This window comes from Taudactylus pleione, unplaced genomic scaffold (genome assembly GCF_031769625.1).
Source record: "Taudactylus pleione unplaced genomic scaffold, aTauple2 ptg000149l, whole genome shotgun sequence".
Taxonomy (NCBI): domain Eukaryota; kingdom Metazoa; phylum Chordata; class Amphibia; order Anura; family Myobatrachidae; genus Taudactylus; species Taudactylus pleione.
The window spans coordinates 1,516,632-1,538,442 of record NW_028284551.1 but is presented as its reverse complement, the minus strand read 5'-3'; the positions used below and the strand labels follow the sequence as shown (position 1 = coordinate 1,538,442).

The 21,811-nt window shown below is 42.7% G+C and overlaps 1 pseudogene; it reads right to left on the bottom strand.

Annotated features, from left to right (window-relative positions):
• Nucleotides 1-1,000: 1,000 nt before the first annotated feature.
• Nucleotides 1,001-3,181, bottom strand: LOC148522233 (speedy protein 1-A-like; annotated as a pseudogene).
• Between the last annotated feature and the right edge of the window lie 18,630 nt (nt 3,182-21,811).

The following is a 21,811-nucleotide window of genomic DNA, read 5'->3' as shown; positions in this document are numbered from 1 at the left end:
GGTGTCAGATCATTCATTCTTAACTTACACATGGAAAGGTAATTACCAAACTACAAAAGTTTAATACTGCAGTGCAAAAACTCTTGTGTCATGTCATGTACCTACTGTGCAAGTGTGCTTATTATTATGGGGAATGAAGTCTCAGGACAAGATGGTAGTGTGGTCAGAGATTCATAGATTTGCCATGGGAGGAGTTGGGTGTTTCTTTCTAAGGGTGGTTTAGGTGCATGAGTTCAAATAACTTTGCATTTAAGTACAGGAAGGAGATTCCATATTGTGGAATGGGATTATATAAATTTAATATAGAGGTGTAGAGAGTGAATCCACAAGACATCCCCTAATTTTGCAGGGGGTGCACAGCCTCTTGTTCCCCTTACATTATCACAGGAGATTAACAATCTGATTAAATTAGTGATTTGCTCTTGTAATTTACTAAACACTGTCCATCTTACAAATCATTTTTATAATAAAAAAAATTAAAATTGTACAGAATTTGTTTATTCCAGAATGATAGAAGGAAAATATACATTCCCCTTTACACGTTTCCTGTTTTTTTATGGGTTTTTTTTAGACCCATTGAATGATTCCAACAATATCCCTGTGCTTATCTTTACAGAATAGACATTTGTATAGTTATACCTCAGCTGTTAAGGGGAGAGGCTTTTTAAAGATCTAAAGGACTGCCTGTGGCCATATGTTTCCATATTATAGAACCAAACACATTTATAAATGTAATCTATTAATGAACAGTGAATTAATATAAAATCACAGCCACAAGATATAAAAGATGTGTGTGTGTGTGTGTGTGTATCCTCTGTACCGAGACAGGATCTTTCCTACACTTTTTAAAATGTATTGTGTACAGTTTTAATTCTTATTGAGTAGTTTTTAATTTTCTTATGTTAATTGTCCCATGTGAAAAAAAGAAACATAATAAGGTAATTTGGACGAAGAACAATAATGTTTTTGGTACCATTCACCCTATACTCACCGGAGATGTTTAAGGTACAATGACCGTAACAATCATCTCGGGCTCATCCTCTGACTGGCCTTTGTAGATGTTGATCCTGACCACTTCCCACTGGCTTGGATGGCTCACAGTGGCAGTGCATAGGGAGCAAGATAGAGGGCTGCTCCCTGGGCCTCACACTTTGTACTCCTGTCTGCTCCTCCGATACCAGCGAGTGGCCCAGCTGTGGTGTTCTAGCAAGTCCTCATCCAGACCCAGTGAGAAGAGTCTTCCGCCATGAACTATAATGATATAAGCATCCATGAAAATAGACTTTTGAGCTTAGACTCTTAACCAACAGCTGTAAATCTAGTTTTATTGTGAATTTAGTTCAGATCATTGGTGTGAAAAAAACATAGAATTGTCTGGCAGATAAGAACAGCACAACCCATCTAGCTGCCCATTTCTTTCTCTTCAGTTCACATTTAAAACAACTCTGCAGTGGCGTATCTATAATGGGTTCCTGAGTCTAGGAAGGCCCCGCACCGCACACCCTGCACCCATATTATTTTAAACACCTGTCCGTGGTCCCAAGGTGGGTGCCAGCACTGCTCAGAACACCGGAAAATGGTCGCCGGAGCCATTTTTCCGGTGTTCTCCGCATGCGCAGTAGACTCCGGTCACACTCTAGTGCCCAGAGTTTACCGTGCATGCACAGAACGCCGGAAAATGGCCGCCACGGCCATTTTTCCGGAGTTCTGCGTATGCACAGTAGACTCTGGGCACTAGAGTGTGACACACACTCTAGTGCCCGGAGTCTACTAATCCTCCGGTGGCTGGCCAGTTGCGTCAGTCGGCTGCCGTCCACCGGAAAGAGAGGAGGGGGCCCAGGACGGGGAGTGCACATGGACCCCTCCTCTCTTAAGACGCCCCTGCAACTCTGTTATCTTTATATGGGGACAGTATAACATACTTGGGCACAGGATGATCATATCTCACCTGTCAGACCCAGTGTACTGTACATATGTGTCAGGTGGTATTTAAAAGCTAGTATTAGCTTTTATACAGCTGAAAAGTCCTTTCACATGCAGCATTTATATGTAATTACTTATGGAGTGGGCAATTTCATTTGCTATCTCTAAATTCATTCTTCTTTATTTTATATAGTAAATCACACAACTACAGCCCTTTAATATAATTTAAATAAAGGTTATTAGTTTATGTGATTCAAGAAATTACCTTTTGATTCCTAACTAAAACCCAAGTTATAGAAAGTGAGTTGCAGAATTGAGCATGCAGTTAGTCTCCACCCTGTAGCTACAAATCCATTACCTCCATTATACAGTACTATATCCAATGCTGAATAGTTTAACTACTATATTATCTACCAGGTGTAACATGTCTCATATATTATTATTACAAATCAGATCACAGATGGTCCGATCCACCACGGCTCTGTAGCCCATCCTCATCAACATGGTGTCCCTTCTGTGATGCAGACGATGCTTCCTCTCTCTCCACATCCAGCCGAGGGCCCAGGGCTAGATCTCCTTCCCGAACTTCAGGTCTTCTTTTACCTGGTTCGCCAAGAACCTGGAGCAACACGTGGACAGTGAGCAAGAGACTAACATTGTACATATAATATGAGACAGTAACTAGAACATATATTAGAAGAGACACAATGTTATAGGAGCAGAAATGGGGCTAAGCCAATTTCCCTGCATAAGAATGGACGGATGTCATGTAGATAGCATGTTATGGGCACTGCCAGTTATATGGTCACCTTGGTGAGGTTCTTCATACTCAATTTACTTGTTTTTTTGCCTCTGTGTACAATCTGACATTGTTTAAACTTTTATCCCTTTGGTGATTTGTATTAGTCTGGTTTTTCAATGGTTAACCTGACTAATATTTAGCTCCCACCTCTGTATTGTGGTGTTTGCCAGCACTAATAATGCTAACAATCTATACCAGTCCAGAGATACCTGAGTAAGAGGGAGCCTGCTAGGTGTAAGGGAAAGGGGCTAATACAGGAGATGATCATACATAGCTCAGATTCATGGATTTAGGATTAGTGAGCCAAATGTTACAATAAATTATATTATGAAGTAATCAGTTGGGATATAACTTCTCCAATTCATTTAACTGATGGGATACTTACAGGGCAGCGAAGACGTTCTTACCATACTCCTCCGTTTTCAGGCCTGCCCGTTTGAAGTAAACCAGTACCATGGCCAGGAGGTACTAGGGGGATAAAGAAGTGTGTTATGTCAAAGCCGGATGATTGGCTGAGACCAGATCTTAAAATTAATATCGAGTGACGCCATTTTAGGTTGCCTCTGACGACGTCATCTAGCGTCTTCAGCATGAAACCATGGTGTGTGATGCTAATATGCTATTATTAGCATCGTGCGATCGCATTACCACTGCATACTGTTTAAAACCCTATCATAACCCATACGCATATATATATTTAAAGACTTCATGTATTCAGTGATGACAGACTTGTCTTGTAGACATGTCTGTGACAAATAATCAAGAATACACAAAGATACTGTGAGTGTTTACCTCAAATATATACACAGTATGTCTGTGGCAATTAAAATATAACCCAGACACTGATATGCACAATTGAAGTGTCCTAAATGTAGATTAATAAACAATTGCCAGACGTGTAGCTATTGTTAACATATATCCAATGCTGGTGTATTTAAGTTGTATTAGGGGAGCCTTTTGTTAAAATGATCAGATTGTTTGCCAAGGCTTGCTCCATCCATGAACAGGACAAAACCCCATTGTCTGTCATTCTTTTAGTCCAGACAGAAGTAAAATAAATAATGACCAGTTTGAGGATATATATATGTGAATGTGTATATATATATATAAATATATATATATATGTGTGTATGTATATGTACGTATGTGTATGTGTACATATATATGCACTTAAACGATCACATGGGTATCCACAATGCGTGCACACATAGATATACAGTTGCAATTATAAATAGAAACACACAGCGCACCTTTCTACACTGCATGAAGACACAACGCATACTTACATATAATCATAAATGTACACGCACTCATAAAAGGTTCCTGCACATTATGGTTTATATTAAAGTTATTAATTATGATATAAAATGCATGTATTTAATATTTATGGTATACAACATGATAAACATGGCATGTTTGGTACTAAACTGACACACTGTTTATTTCCAGATATCTAAACCTATCAGCGAGGGAGTCGCATCTTGCGTTCGATAGTTATGGAATATAGGAAATTATTTGTTAGAATGTGTACACTGTAATGTAGTGTCTCTATCTAATTTAAATCAATTAAAGAACGACAATGTAATCTGAAGAATTGGGACATACCCCTAGTGAACTGTCCTATGAACTACAGCGTACTACAAAGACCAAGAACCAATGGAATTTGTTTGTCTGTCATGATATGTCAGGGTATATAGCCTGTGTCCCGGTCCCAGTTAGTAGCTATTCTCTGGGATGACCACAGACCTCTGGATTGATGACTGGAACTGGAACTGGTGCGCTTGCGTATGTATCAACTATACCTTGTGATTGTATAATTTGTTTGCGCTAATTGTATTTAGATCACAGCGTGTAACTGTCTGCTTTTTGGTGAATAATATCTTTTTGTGCTTTGAAAACACAATCAAAGTCTGAAGAGCAATTATTTCTGGAGCGACTTATTACGCTAAATAGCGACATTTTAGACTGTATAGATAGGTAGGAATTGATAGTTGGGGCTCGTAGGGCTACCAGTCACACGGTAACACACGATTATTGATCTCTCAGCAAAAGGGTGGAGGCGCCATACACAGGAAAGAACACATTGTGCCTTCGAATACCTGCTACCACTTGTTGCTGAGAGACCGCTATCCGTTATTATGTGAGTTCAAGGAGCGCTGATTAGAATCCAGGGACAAGAGAGGAAAAAGTTTGTTTTCCTCCGTTGATAAAATTTCATGTTAAAAGGGGAAGTCGCACAATAGCATAAGGGTAATAATACGTTTTGTGTAGTGGTCGCATTATTGTGTATGCGATTGGTCGCACAATAGCGTATATGTATTTCCTGTATTGCTGCCACGTGTTTAAACAAAGCCGTTGAGCTTACATTGTGATATTGATAGCATGATAACATTATAAATAGAAAATACACAATGCTGCGCTTGTAAATTAGCAGCTGCTCATTAAATTTTGATATTAGGAATTAGTGTTTATGAGCGCTATACAGAAGTAAAATGAATATATTAGTGGCACCTGTAAAAAAATTGGTTTGTTAAAACGTAGTGTTTATAGCTCCTTTATGAGGATGTTTTAAGGTGAGGTCCGGTTTGACACGTAAGTTGTACCGCACTGTATAAGTCCAAAAGCTGTCCCTACCTTGTCCTCATAAAGATGGTGCAGCGGGACAGGTCCGGGTTATGATGTTACGTTGGTGGAGAGCGGCCTGGCCCTCGTGGAAGCCGCTTACACTACCTGCACTGTCCCACTGACGTCATCCATAGCTGCCGCACACGGCCAGACGCCGGCAGCACGTGGAGAGAGAGCCAAGGCCAGGCCGCTCTCCACCAACGTAACATCATAACCCGGACCTGTCCCGCTGCACCATCTTTATGGCAAGGTAGGGACAGCTTTTGGACTTATACAGTGCGGTACAACTTACGTGTCAAACCGGACCTCACCCTAAAACATCCTCATAAAGGAGCTATAAACACTACGTTTTAACAAACCAATTTTTTTTACAGGTGCCACTTATATATTCATTTTACTTCTGTATAGCGCTCATAAACACTAATTCAGCATGATAACATTGTTGTAAGTACCTTAGTCGGTGCTGCCACAGTCTGCGAAAACGTGTATTTTTCTGCGCAGGAAAAAGGTGTGTAACAGTGAACGTGTGTTGGTAGGGGTAACATGTTCCCTAGCTAGGGGTATCGTAAGACTCTTAGGGGCTAGGCGCCTGGTGTCGGCCTAATGGCTCGGTAGTAGATACCGAAGTCTATACACACAGCAGGTGTAGTTGTTGTTTTGTTGTAGGTATCGGCTCTCAGTGTGATTGCAGCATCCAGTGATCAGTTAGGGTTATTGGGCATTGTGATTGAACTGCACAGTTGTGGCATATTGTGATTATGAACTGAGCAGTGGTGGACGAAATCACTGAAAAGGGTAAGCGTTATTGAAATGCTTAAATTCTAGCAGTGCAAAGTACTCTAAAAGGGCTTAGGTGCGTGGAAGCAGCCTGGTTATTCTTCTATAGGGCTTAGTTGCATGGGCGCATCCTGTTAATATCGTCCACAGGTAAGAGAAAGTAGCCTTGACATTCTTTCACCGATTTAAATCTCTATTGAAAAGTTTAGTGTGGTTTTCCCAAGATGGGAACTAAGCAAACGGTAGAGATGTCAGATGATGTGCTGGTTTTGAAAGCGCAGATCGGGTCGGCACGGCATATTATACATACTAGGTACGGTGCTTATGCAACTAGGTACTGTGATGTATGGTTTAAAATGACGAGGAAGAGTGTGAAACCATTTCCCAGAATTGGCAGCTTTGATAAGGAGGTATTGAACAATGTCCGAGATAGCATCTGCATGGTGCACTCAAGAAAGAAAAAGATAAAGTATAACGATTGTTTAAACTTATGGCAGCACGAGGGGGATACGTGGCTTAAGGGTATGCACACGACGCAAACCAGCAACACCTGATACGGACCTTCCCACCGATCTGTCAAACAACCTGAACGTAAGAGATTTCTGATCATAACAAATTCTCCAGGTTCAACATCATGACAGTTTGTTTCTGGCATATCATGTGACAACAATTTCAGTTTCTGCTGTTGCTGTTTTAACTGTTTACTCATTGTTATAAGATACCTTACAATTACCTCATTGTTACTTTTCAAATCTTCCTGCAGACTTATAATCAAATGAGGTTGTCTACCAAACAGTATTTCAAAGGGGGACAGATTGAGAGAGGGTCTAGGCATTGTCCTGATGCTGTGGAGGACTAGTGGTAGTGCTTCTGGCCACCGCAGTCCAGTTTCTGCCATGATCTTACTTAATTTATTTTTAATAGTACCGTTCATCTTCTCCACCTTGGCACTGACTTGCGGTCGGTAGGAGGTATGAAGTCTACTATTAATACCCATCAGCTTACACATGTTTTGGAAGACATCACCTGTGAAATGAGTACCCCTATCACTTTCAATAATTCTAGGGATACCGTATCTGCATACAAACTCCTGAACAATTTTCTTAGCAGTAAACGCAGCAGTATTAGTGGCAGCTGGGTATACCTCAACACAATTAGAAAACACATCAGTGCACACTAATACATACTTGAGATTTCTGCAGGGTGGTAATTGGATGAAATCAATTTGTATTACCTGAAAAGGTCCGTTGGTCAGAGGAACGTGGGATGGTTTGGTAGGGATTGTTTTCCCAATGTTTTTCCTCAAGCAGGTCAAACAGGACATTGCTCTTTTCCACTTGGGAAGAAAAACCCGTATGTTCTCACCAATTTGCACATACCTTGCTTTCCCAATTGAGTCAGACCGTGCGCTGCCTCAGCCAGGCTTGGGTAGTATGCCTTGGGGGCCACTGGCTTACCTTGCCCATCTCTCAAGAGTCCAGAGGACTCCTGCCCACATCCCTTAGACCTCCAGACTGCCTTTTCCTGAATGGAACACAAATTTTGCATCTCAATTAATTTCTGCATATCAATCGATTGAAACGTCATTTGGTTAATTGGCACATTCACTTTTAACCCTGCTACCCATTTGGCAGCTTCATCTGCCCTGTTGTTGCCCATTGACACCGGATCATCCTCACATGTATGGGCTTTGCACTTAATTACCGCCACTGCCTTAGGCAATTGGATCGCTGTCAGTAGTCCTTTTATATGTCTAGAATGTGCGACTGGTGTGCCTGCTGCTGTCATAAAATTTCTCAGACGCCATAGAGCACCGAAATCATGTACCAGCCCGAAGGCATACCTAGAGTCAGTGTAGATATTAGCAGATTTACCTTTTGCTAATTCACAAGCTCTTTTTAGTGCCACCAGCTCCGCCACTTGGGCCGAGTGAGGTTTGGCCTCTATGATGTCTTCGTCATTTACCACAGCATAACCTGTACATAACTCTCCAGTGTCAGTTTGTCTATGACAGCTCCCATCCGTGTAAAATGTCACATCTACATTTTCTAAAGGTGTATCCCGTATGTCAGGTCTTGCAGTAAAGGTCTGATTCAGATATTCCATACAATCATGTGCATCAATATACCTGCAGAACTCACCTTCCACCAGCAACTCACCTCTCTCCATCCTTTGTGCATCCTGTTGCACATATGGTAAATTCGTTGCTGGATTTAACGTACTGCACCTTTTGATGGTGATGTTTGCAGGTTTCTATTAGGGCTAGTTCCCATTTTGTGAACCTAGCTGAGGAGACATGTCTGGTTTGGGCAGAATTCAGCAAAGCAGATACAGCATGGGGAGTATAGACAATCATATCATGGCCTAATACTACATCCTCACTCTTACTGACCAATAGAGCAGTTGCTGCTACACTTCTTAAACACGTTGGGAGTGATCTTGCCACAGTGTCCAATTGTGCACTGTAGTATGCTACGGGCCTACTGGCATCATCATGTTTTTGTGTGAGGACACCTGCTGCACAACCATTAGCGTCCGTACAGTACAAATCAAAAGGTTTTTCATAATCAGGTATTCCCAATGCAGGTGCTCTTGTCAGACTATCCTTAAGACTAAGGAAAGCCTGCTCTGTTTCCTCTGTGTGTATGACATGATTGGGCTTTGAGGAAGAGACTAAGTCCTGTAATGGTAAGGCCAAAATAGAAAAACCTGGGATCCACATTCTGCAGTATCCACACATTCCCAAGAAGGTATGGATTTGCTGTTGGTTCTGCGGCAGTGTCATGGTCTGTATGGCTTGGATCTGTCAGTGGTCAGATGTCGTAACCCCTGGGTTAGACAATGTCCCAAATATTTAACCCTGGACTGGCATGTCTGTAGTTTGTCCTTAGCAACCTTGTGTCCTGTTTGCGAGAGATGAAGCAATAAAAGTTTAGTATCATTTAAACATGACATAAACGAATCAGAACATAACAATAAATCGTCCACATATTGTATTAGAACAGATCCATTGGCAGGTTGAAAAGATTGTAAACAGTCGTGTAAGGCCTGGGAGAAGATACTGGGGCTGTCTATGAAGCCCTGGGGCAATCGTGTCCATGTGTATTGTACACCCCTATATGTAAAAGCGAATAGGTACTGACAGTCAGGATGAAGAGGTACAGAGAAGAAAGCAGAACAGAGGTCAATGACAGTGAAATGGGTTGCATTTTGTGGGATCTGCATGAGAATGACAGCTGGATTCGGCACTATGGGGAATTGGCTCTCTACTACCTTATTAACCCCTCTAAGGTCTTGTATCAGCCTATAACCCCTCCCACCACTCTTTTTCACAGGAAAGATGGGACTGTTGGCTACACTTGCTGTACGGACTAAAATTCCCTGTTGTAATAACCGCTCAATTATGGGATAAACCCCTATCTCTACCTCCTGTTTTAATGGGTACTGGGGAATTTTTGGAGCTTGCCTACCACTTTTTAGATTTAACATTACGGGAGCTACGTTTGCCATCAATCCACTGTCCTGTCCATCTTTGGTCCAGAGAGACCCCGGTATCTGATATAACATTTCTTCTACCTGAGATGGATTTTTACCTGAACCAGTAGAATGATACATTAACCTTTGGGGAGTGTCCAATATATCCCTCACCTCGTGTGCCACTCTCTCTGGGATATCTAAGAATATACCATCAGGGGTACAATATATGACACATCCCATCTTACATAACAAATCCCTTCCCAGTAGGTTGGTAGGGGCCGCTGCTGCCAGGAGAAAAGAATGCCTGGTATGCAATGGCCCGGTAGTAACCTCTATGAATTTGGTTAAAGGATAATGTTGCACTTTACCCGTTACACCCATTGCTGGTACTGTTGCGCTGGTCACCTGTAAATTAGTTGGAGATTTTATCACTGATTGGGTCGCCCCTGTGTCTAAAAGAAAATAATGTTTAGTACCAGTATCGATTAACATTACAGGTTCTTCTCTAACATCCCCAGTTAACCTGACTGACTGTAGACTACAGGTGTGACCTGACCCCTATCGTTGACTCTCACTCTCCAATACAGCATTTAGGGCCATGATTGGAGCAGGTGACTGTATTCTGCATATATCCCTTATGTGGATATCTAGGTACTCCCTGGTTAGGGGGGCCTACCCTCTTCACCTTACAGTTCCTACTTACATGTCCCACTTGGTTGCAGTTAAAACACCTTCGTGAGTGGGGTGGGGGAAAATGTTGTTGTGTAGGTTGGGCGGTAGAGAAAGATTGTGAGTGTGGGTATGAATTTTGAAAGTAATATGGTGGCTGAGGGTAGTATGGGCTTTGTGGTTGAGTGTGATAAGTAGGGTAAGGCTGTGTTTGTGGTGGTGCGGGATTGGTGAGCACATGCAGCTGTGCAGGTGCATGTGTGTCTGGTGGCTGTGATGGTATATTCATTCCTTCTATAGCTTGAATGCTAACAGCCATTACCTTCTCGCTCTGGGTCTCTCTCTTCTTGAGGATGTTTTTATCATGCTCAATAGCAGACTCCCTGAGTGTGTCTACAGTAACTTCCCTCCAGCCAGGTAGAGATGTCTGGACTCGGGTCTTCAGATTGTCTTTAAGACCATCCATAAGTACCGTGATGACCATTTCCCTATGGTGAGTGCTATCTTTAATATCTTCTATCCCAGTGTACTGGGTGATAGCCTGCAGAGCTCGGTTACAGTAATATTCTGCAGATTCACTCTCTTTTTGTTTTATGGTGAAATTTTACTCCAGTTAACTACTACCGGAAAATATACACCCAATTTAGTTATTTTGCGGGTAATGTTACCTTGGTTATCCTCGTCTGTTAAGGGAGCATCTCCCTCCAATACGCAATCTGTAATAAACTTTTTCACGTCGGTATTGTGCGGAAGACATGCCCTTACCACTACTCGCCAATCTTTATTGGTTGGCTCGTGAGCATTACCCAAATTTTTCACAAATCTTTGGCATTTTGCTAATTCCTTCTTAGGGTCAGGGAAGTCGGTCATTATGGAATTTAGTTCAACTCTTGTCCAAGGACAATGCATCACTACATCTCTTGTGGGCACCACACCATTCGCATCCGGATTCCCATTGGGAACAGTTATTGTCCGGATGGGATGGAGACCGGCCGCACTGCTACCTTTGGATTTGTTATCTGACTGGAGATTCAGTCTATTACTGCTACGTACAGGATTAACAACTTTTGTTACAAGTACGGCGATTGTTAACACTTCCTGTACTACCACTGATGAGGATGGGGCCACCTCCTGTGCTCGTTGTAATGGAACATCTAACATTTGTACAGCATGGGAAATGGCAGACATAACAACAGGTTCATCATCTGCATTTTCCTTGTGATTACTCAAGAGAGGGTACAGGTTACATGTTACATTTTTATGAGTTTTTACATCGACTGTACCTCCACCCCCATCCGCATAAGGCGGTGGTGGTGCGCGTGAACTACTGACATTGCCTTCTGCAACGCTACCTTGCTGCACGTGCACGCTATTTTGCGGTGCATACACAACATTGTTTAGCGATGCGTGCGCACTCCCCTGCATCGTGCGTGTGACGCTGGTTTGCGTCCTGTGCATACCCTTAAGCCACGTATCCCCCTCATGCTGCCATAACTTTAAACAATCGTTATACTTTATCTTTTTCTTTCTTGAGTGCACTATGCAGATGCTATCTTGGACATTGTTCAATACCTCCTTATCAAAGCTGCCAATTTTAAACGACTTCATTGAAAGTGGCGGAGAGAGATACCTGGGTCCATTCCACTCACTGTAAGAAGGTAAACCAACCGGTGGAGAGACAAGGAGGAACCGAACCAGATAACGTAGACCTGTCAATTGCGAGTCTGTTCCGGGAAGGTTAAAGCTTACAGTGAGATACCTGAGCTAAAGAAATTTGTAGAGTATTGTTATCAGCAATGGATTGGTCTGCTGTGGTTATCTTTGTGTTTTCTCCCAGATTTCTCATTATCTTGGGTTGTTTCGGGATCTCTGGTTTCTGTGATGGAGGACAGAGGACGGAGAGGGGAGCTGATGGTGATATCAGTGGAATGGAGTTGGGAGAAGGAGTGCTAAACCAATCGGGGGAGTATCTGACCAAACCCAGTACAGTAATTGTTAAGAGATCTGCTATTCTGGACACTCAGAGACAGTGTGAAGGTCTATTGTCTGAGGATTATTGTATGTGTGAGTTCTGTGGGTCCGTAGTTGATGAGAGATGCATCCAACAGTGCCAACCTAAGTATAACCAGTATTGGGGTGGGTATCCTTTAGAGGAGTATCATACCATGGTGGGCAAAGTTTTAAACCAAACTGACAGTTGGGTGTGCTCTCATGTGCCCCAGGGACAGCATAATGTAGGGTTAGTGCCATTTCCCTCAAATGTCTCTGAGGTTTTAGAATTACAAAGAGGGAATGCACTGGATGGAAAATTTCTCAAGTCCAAACCACCTCATTTTAAACTCCACCAGTACCAAGTAGATAAATCACTTTTATGTTTGAACATCACCAACTCCAATGACCCAGGAAGTTGGGAGGTGACGGGGAATAACCAGACGATGACCTTCTCACTAAGAGCTGATAATGAACCTATACATTTGAACTGTTACACACAATTCAGTTGGGTGGAAGACACTTCCGGTATAAATATACACTAAGTTCCACCAAGGAAATGGTTGGTTGGGTACCAGAAGGATATTGTGCCTAGATATTGCAGCCAGAAACTTGCATGAGTCAAATGGGAGAACCTCATCAGCTCATCAGCTCTTTTGACCTCCATTATCATCTCTATGCTGATACTCAAATCTACCTTTCCTCCCCTGATCTCTCCCCCTCTCTTCTGACTCGTATCTCCAACTGTCTCTCTGCTATCTCTTCCTGGATGTCCCAGCGATTTCTTAAACTTAATATGTCTAAGACAGAGCTGATCATCTTCCCACCCTCCCACATCACCTCACTTCCCACTATTTCTTTATCAATTGATGGAATAACTATCTCATCTAGTCCCAAGGTTCGCTGTCTTGGAGTTATCCTGGACTCATCCCTCTCCTTCAAACCACATATCCAGAACCTTTCACAGTCCTGTCGTTTCCATCTCAAAAATATTTCTAAGATCAGACCCTATCTCACCCAGGATGCTACTAAAACACTCATACACTCACTGGTCATCTCCAGATTGGACTATTGTAACCTCCTCCTATCTGGCCTCCCCAAATCCCATCTCTCTCCTCTCCAGTCTATACTAAATGCTGCTGCACGGCTCATCTTCCTCTCCAAACGCTCTCCACTGGCTCCCCTTCCCTTTTAGAACCCAATTTAAGGTTCTCACGCTCACTTTCAAAGCCCTCACCCAATCTTCCCCCATATACATCTCTGATCTAATCTCCCTTCACGCTCCTCTCCGCCCTCTTCGTTCAACTAATGCAAGACGCCTTTCATGCCAGCTGATTACTTCCTCCCACTCCTGCCTCCAAGATTTTTCCCGCACTGCTCCCCACCTCTGGAACTCTCTCCCACTCCCCATCAGACTCACCACCTGTTTGCAATCCTTCAAACGGGCTCTCAAGACCCACTACTTCATCAAAGCCTTCCAGCTATCATTCTAAATCCTTGCTACATGCTCCTTTGTCCCCATCTACCCCATCTGTGTCAACCCAGTTTGTCTTCCCCCACCTCTTTAGATTGTAAGCTCTCACGAGCAGGGCCATCTACCCTCTTGTGCTTCTCCTTACTATAGTGTAATTTACTTCTTACTCACCACTAGGGCACCTAACACTTGGTTGCTTATGCTCTGTTGCTTATCTAGGTGATATGGTCGCTAATGTAACAATATATGTTATCCATGTCCTGTATTGTTCTGTAAGTCACTTGTATACAATTTGTTTTTGTACTTTGTAAGGCGCTGCGGAACACTTGTGGTGCCATATAAATAAATTCTAATAATAATAATAATAATAACCTGAAATAGGATCACTTGCGAGGGAAATGTGTGTTACGATAATGATGTTTGCTATTCCTTATGTTCTCCCCAATGATGTATATTTCATATGTGGTAGAAAAGCGTATAAGTGGCTCTCTCCGAGTTCTGAAGGTTTGTGTTACCTGGGAAGAGTAGTTCCAGAGGTTATGACTCTTACACATGGTGAAATGCTTGGTATTCATAAAAACACATCATCACCATATCTTCACACACAGTATGAACACAGAGACAAAAGAAATATGATACCTGGTGATGTACAAAAAGCCACACAATCGATTAGTGAAACAACTGGCTTTCAAGTTTTGGTAGCATTGGATCCCACCAGGATCGCTCGGGCTACACTAAATTTCAGATATATTCAAGATCTTGGTAAATTAATAGATAATATCACCAAGATGTATGATGACACGTTTAGGTATACAGGTAGGGAGTTGCAAGCTTACAAGAAAGAACTGGTGCAACACAGATTAGTATTAAATTATTTAACAGCTGTCACTGGAGGGTATTGCATAACTTTGGCCACCCAATTTGGTGTAAAGTGTTGCACATACATCACAAATAATACTAGTGACCCCAAGGAGGTGATAGACCGGAAGATGGACGAAATTCTGCAGCTGAAATGGGAATTTCAGAAGAACCATAATGCTTCAATGGCTGAAATAGAGGAGAAGGTAGAGCAGTGTTGGCTAACCTTGACACTCCAGCTGTTGTGGAACTATATATCCCAGCACGCCCTGTCACAGTTTTAGCATGCCGTAATAGCAAAACTGTAGCAGTGCATGCTGGGTTATGTAGTTCCATAACAGCTGGAGTGTCAAGGTTAGCCAACACTGAGATAGAGGAATGGGTTTCATGGTTGAACCCAGTGAAATAGTTCTCCGGTCTAGGTGAGTGGGTCCAGGAAATGGTTGCTAGTATAGGTAAACTCCTGATACTCATATTGGTAGTCATCTTAGTAATTGACGTATGTGTCAGGTGTGTTCCTACGGTGTTGAAATATGAAAAATGTAAAGATAAGGTAAACTGAAAGAATTAAATTTTGCTGGTGGATAGAAGTAACAATATGAATACTGAGGTAAATGTAGGACTGCATTACAACCCTGAACTAGAATGTACCATCAGATGATGTATACATTTAGCCATGCACGAAATGTGTTATTAAAATGTTATTTTAAAACATCTTAAATAATGTAAGTCCCTATCCCCCTTCAAGACTTCCTTTATAGGATTGCTGCATCCCCACATCTTTCCCATGATCTACCAAGATCTGTGGTGTGCATATATGGGTAGTTTTATGTCCCCCTCCTAGAGACACATTATTGATGGTTTAATCAAACAATGGGAACAAATCCTAACAGATTGCTAGATTACTTGAGTTATTGGTGGAAACACAATCCAGAGAACTCACCAAATTAGCCAAAGAATTGGAAAAATTGGTAACACGATTAGCCCCACAAAAACAAGACAAAGAGTTCCAAACACTAACAGAGTTGACTATAAAGAAAATACGCCAAGGGGAAGATAAACTGATATCCACCAAGAAGGATAAAATTTTGAGCGATAGATTGGGGATCACTAAGAAAAAATCTATGAGTAAAACATCAAAACACAAAGTAGCATATACAAGTAATTTGTCAAAACAGCACCGATACCAAAACACAACAGGAAGCAAACCTGTAATCCATATTTATGAACGAATGAACCTCACTTATCAAGAGTATATGACCCAGATACATTCTGGTAATACATGTTTTAACCAACAAAAAAGATAAACGTTGTATCTCACAGTCATCATCAGTAAGTTCCGATACCACCAAAATGACAACAACTCATTCTCGTTGTACGAAATAGAAGAAGACAAGTCCAGCCATATCTTGGCAAGACACTCACTTGAACGTGGCTGGTTTGATTTAGCACCAGAATTACTTAACATAAGCATACACGAGAACAGCCCCCAAAAGACTTCTGTACACATAATTAACAAAGTACTTGTCCCATCAACAAGTCGTATAGATACTACAAATAAAGCACACCCTCAAGCACCATGTGCAGACCTTCTTTTTTTAGAATCAGAAACAAATCCCCAATGCCGAGCAAACATATCTACAAAAAGAAAACTAGAAGGGAATGTAGAGGAGGAGAGAAACACCAAAAGACACAACCCAAGAATAGAGAACAAAAAGGACAGGGCATATTCAACTTAAGTAATATAACACTCAGCGAAGATCACATATCTGTTTTAGACAAAGGCCTTAAATTCGCCCCAGCTACCAAACTAGATAAACACAGATTTACCAGAAAATTAACCCTAAAAAAATTGGGATTCTCTGTACAAAGATACCTTTTATCACATTTACCCCCCACATATGATGTGAGTGGTGTACGCTATGATACATCACTCTATGATAGTCATCGTATTCTGAATGACAATTTTTTTTGGTGGCTTCAAATATTACTACACATGGTTTCTCTATCTTTTTGATGTTTCCTTTTATGTTACCACCAAGCAACTGTTAATCCAGGACTCTATCCAGAAGGAAAAAACTCTGGTTGACTCCACTTCACTATAAGACAACATCGCCTACATTAAAGGGATGTATTATTAACATTTATTATTTCTTTAGCGCCATAGGTTTTGTTTATTCAGATTCATTTTTTCTATACTATGCAATCTGTGCTGGTTTACTAAAGCAGGAGGAAAGGGAATGGAACAGACCAGTAGTGAGGAGGTATGGAGAGACAGAACGGGTGGCAGGGCAGGGAAGAGTATGGTATAGAGGATACATCTGCTAATACAAAGTCAAACCTAAACAAATTTGATCACCTCACAGACTTTTACTTCCTGTAAACTTCATTTGCCATTTGCTGTGGTTCTGACTCTCATGTCAAGTGTCCCCCTCATACAGGAACCATGAAATCTGGCTGGGGAGGAAGCAGCAGTGTCACTACAGCCATGGCAGCCAAACCAGATGGTGAGGGGGGCAGCAATTTGTGGATCACCCACTCTGTAGGTCCCTTCTCTGCTCTTCTTAAAAGCAAGGAGGTTAACAGGTTTTAATTGTTCAGGAAAGAATCAAGATGGGTAAGGTGCAGTACTTCTGCTGTATACCACCCTGGCCACCCAGCTCTGTCATTGTAAGGCCACTGGTGGTGTAGTGTAAGATCACTCTATTGGCAGAACCTATGGTGTTGATAGGTGGCAGCGGTGTGATGGAGATCAGTCCACACGATGAGTAGCTTAACCAGGAATTGGTTTATGTAGCAAGGTAGAACACAGGATGCTAGTTACCACATGGTTAATGCAGCAGGTATACAATGCAGGAACAGATAGTATAAGAGATCCAGCCAGGAGTGGGTTAACGCAGGTGGTGTGCATTATCTGGAGCACAAACCTGCACATACACCTAGTGGTGGCAGTGGAATGTATGGAACACCTAGCAGTGGTGACACAGTGGTATATATATGGTCATTATGTCTCTAGGCATAGTCTCCCTCTGGAGACACTCAAGGCTGCTCATGTTCCCCAATCCCGAAATATGCCATGCATAGACATTATTAATTGTTGGATGCAAAAGCATAAATATTGAGGGTGCTCAAGGAATTAGACTTACTGTTCTTTTTGAGGCACTAAAAGAGGATGTGAGTAGCCTTACTCCTGGGTGCACTACTATAATTATATTAACCTGCACCAATCATAACAGGTATGTAGTCGGCATCCAGCGGTTAGAATACCGGCACTGGAATGCCGACAGCAGTCGGAATCACAGCTCCAGGATCCCGACCGCTGACATCACGACGGTAAGTATTAGGGTCAGGGGGATAATTATGCCGTGTGGGGGGGGGGGCAGGGTTAGGATGCGGTGGGATGGTTAGGCTGCAGGCGGTGAGGGTTAGGGTTAGGCTACAGGAAAGTAGGGTTAGGGTTAGGCTACAGGAAAGGAGGGTTAGGGATAGGACACTTACCTAATCCTGTCGCGATTCTGACTGTCGGGATGTTCATTTACATGACGTGTCTCAGTATAGTTAGTAAATATAGATGGATGATCACAAGCAATCAGTGCAGCGGAGAGCCTGGGCACCAAGGCTAAGGTGGCATAGATAATGGGGGCTACGCGACAACCTGTTGGGTGCCATTTGAAGGAGCCTTGAGCTAATGTGGTGCTCTTTGCAATGTTACACAGGAATCTACACAGTGGTGTAAATTTATCCCAGACGCCCGGAGGCAAGTTATAATTTGCTGCCGCCCCCCGCCTCGTCACAGCCGCTGACACTGTAATGTAGCATTTCACAAGCAGATACACCCGCAGTTGCACATAGAATATAGGCATGATCATTTTAATCAGCAGAAGCTGCTTGTGCGTCCTATTCACATCTCTGTTCAAATAAAAATTTGCACAAAAAGATGCCCGGCGCTACCGAGTCACTATGCGCTCACACATTATGTGTTGCACGGAGGATAGATGTATGTGGACACATCTGTATGTATTAGTCACAGATAAGATAGTGACCTGTATGGTGCAATTAGCATGAGGCTCAGAGTCCTCCTGATGGAGTCGAAGGCCACCTGATGTGGGGTGTGGAGCCCTCCTGATACCCCTGATGGAGGGGAAAACCACCTGATGTGGTGGCTTTGAGGACTGAGTTTAAGCCAAAATACTGTAAGACTGCCACTGTGGTGGGACTACAAATCACAAAATGCCCAGTCTACTGCCGACTGCATCACATGCCGGGAAGTTGCTCCACTAAATATCTGCCCCCCAGACTCAGGCGATGGAGCTCCCGGCCCCCGCCTCCTATGCCCTCTTACCCGCAGCTCTGTTCGATGCTTCCTTGTTGACATCCAGCCGCGCTTATCCTAGGGCCAGCCACTCAAGACTCTGCTGCATGGGTCCATGGCTAGGGCTGCTGCCAGGGAGGAGTGTGATAAAGAATTGTGGGTGTGGGGGGGGCGCCGGGACTGCTGCACGGATCCACGGCTAGGGCTGTCCCTAGGGAGGAGTGGGACGGGAAGTTGTTGGTAAAGGGATGCGCCGGGACTGCTGCACAGGTCCGAGCCGAGGCTAGGGCTGCCGCCAGGGAGGAGTGAGGCAAAGAGTTGTGGGTGAGGGGGGCCCTAGACGTGTCACACTGACATAACAGGCTGCGACACCAATGAGTAGAGACAGGCTATAGACGGAGACAGCAGCTGATGGTCTGACACGGAGCTCTCCACTAGTGTATGGTGGCTTCTCAGGTGTCGGGAAGTGGTGCTATGTATTGGGCGGCCGTGACGGTACACACTGGGTACATAGTTACAGCCCTAAGTGGGGTGAATATTGTGTGGGCAATGGAGAAGGTGCCCCTTCAGTGCTGGAGCCCGGCGGCAGGTGCCTCCATTGTCTCCCATAGTGCTGCCCCTAAATCTACACTCACTGACCTTGGTACATTACTTCAGTTTTTTGTGCCAGAAGTTCCTGCCGTACTGTTCTTTTTACTTAGCTCCAACTCACTTTTCTCCTCTTGGGTTATCTTACTCGGGAGAATAACCAGTCACCATATCTCCATAGATCTAACCTATAGCCGTCAGCAGCTGAAGTGAGACAAACCTTTTATCTTTCTACTTTGGTTTTATGCTTTATTTTTTGTTTTGAATTTATTAAACTGTCCATGGTATTTACTGTGAATATATATTTTTGATACTGTGAATATTGTTTCAAATATGTCCATTAAAGGTTACTGTGCCTTGTCGGTAAGTAAAGTCTTTAACTCCAGGAGAAAGCACTTTCATTTTCTGGGGAAATAATGATAAACACCCTAATGTTTTATATTGCGCACTGTGAGATTGCATATTGCAATTATCAAAAGCTGTTCTTACTTTTATGCATTGTGCATTCATAAGGCAAACTATCCATATATAGCACCTGATAGAAGTAGCATATACAGTATTTATATAAATAACGGTAAAGGTCTAATATAAAATGATCAATGGTAATTAGGTATGACTGGACTGATCACTTATGGTGTTTCCCTCTATCCCTCTCCCTACTTATTCCCATATTATTAATGATTGAACCAGGGGCATTTTAATAGAGGAGGGGGCCCATGTGCAGACTCAGTGCAGGCCCCCTCCTCTCTCCGATGGTGCTACGGCAGCCGTAGGGGCAGTAGATTCTGGCTAAGCGCCAGAATCTACTGCGCATGCACGGGTCTCCAGGAAAATGGCGCCTGCACCGTTTTCTCAGGGACAGCAATACTGCGCAAGCGCGAGTCACCGGGAAAATGGCCACAGCCATTTTCCCAGTGATTTTTGCTGCTATGCAGTGCCGGCCCGACGCTGCAGAGCAGCACTTTGGAGACAACGGACAGGTATGTATAAGGACTTTAATGGATGCAGGATGTGCGGTGTGGGCCCCCTGGACCCAGGGACCCGTGTGTAACACACACCCTGCACCCATTATAGATACGCCCCTGGATTGAACATTGATACAATGGAGGTGAATCAATTGTTTTTTGGGCGGCAATTTATTTTGGGCGCCAGATGGAGCAATTTAATTGTTGCTCCATCCAGATACATAAGCCGCCGGCGCAGGTATTTCTGATTGTACCCTCAGAGAGTGCTAGCAAAAACATAAACAATAGTGTGGGCGCCCTAACCAGGACTTTAGAAGGGTTTAGCCATTTTACACGGCTAAACCCAGGCTAATTGGGCGCAATTACCATGATAATTAATAGACATCCAGGACAATTGAATTGCAACACTGAGCGCCCATTAATTATCGCCACCCACAAAACAATTGAATCGCCCCCAGTGTGTCTCATTTGCAAAGGATCGGTAGATAAAAATGAATGGGGATTGCCCCAGGTGTGCTTTATGCATGTTTCACTAATGTATACGTTCTGAAAAAGATTTAAACATCATCGCGGGTTCCAGGGTTTGATATTGTATATATGCTCCTAAGACCGATTAGGGAATTTCCAGATGATTGGCATATAAAGAAACCAAAGTTGTAAATTCCCCATATTACTATAATGTTTAATTCCTGCTTTTAAATGTTTAAGGGGTCTATTTACTAAGCAGCGTTAGAAGACAGAGTGAAAAGTGATAAGGTGCCAGCCAATCAGCTCCCAACTGTAATTTTTCAAACACGGCCTGTGAGATGGCAGTTGGGAACTGATTGGCTGGCACCTTATCACTTTTCACTCTGTCTCTTAACACTGCTTAGTAAATAGACCCATCAATGTTATTAATATTGGGGAACATTGTGATATTAAATCAAAAGGACCAGAAGGCTCTATCCACTACAGAATTAAACGGACAATAAACCTATTGAAATCAGAAAGATCCAATTATCTGATTTATAAGAAATATTAATAGTAATACCAAACTATTTTTTATGTATTCTGACAATGCACATTGTAAAAAAATTAATGCATATTAAAATACACTACCATTTCTTTATGTTGTACAATCCAATATGGGTGGTTAATTATGTCTTGGAATATTTAAAACTTTATGAAATTATATATATATATTGTGACACAGTCGGAATAGGGGTCCCTCTCCTGGGGTAGATGGACTCCATATTTACACACACAGCAGCCATAGAAACAGGACACAAGTCTGGGGTTCTCGTACAAACTGGTCAGCGCCAGTCTTTATTGTGCCAAATGAATATAACAAATCATAAACAAAATCCTATTCT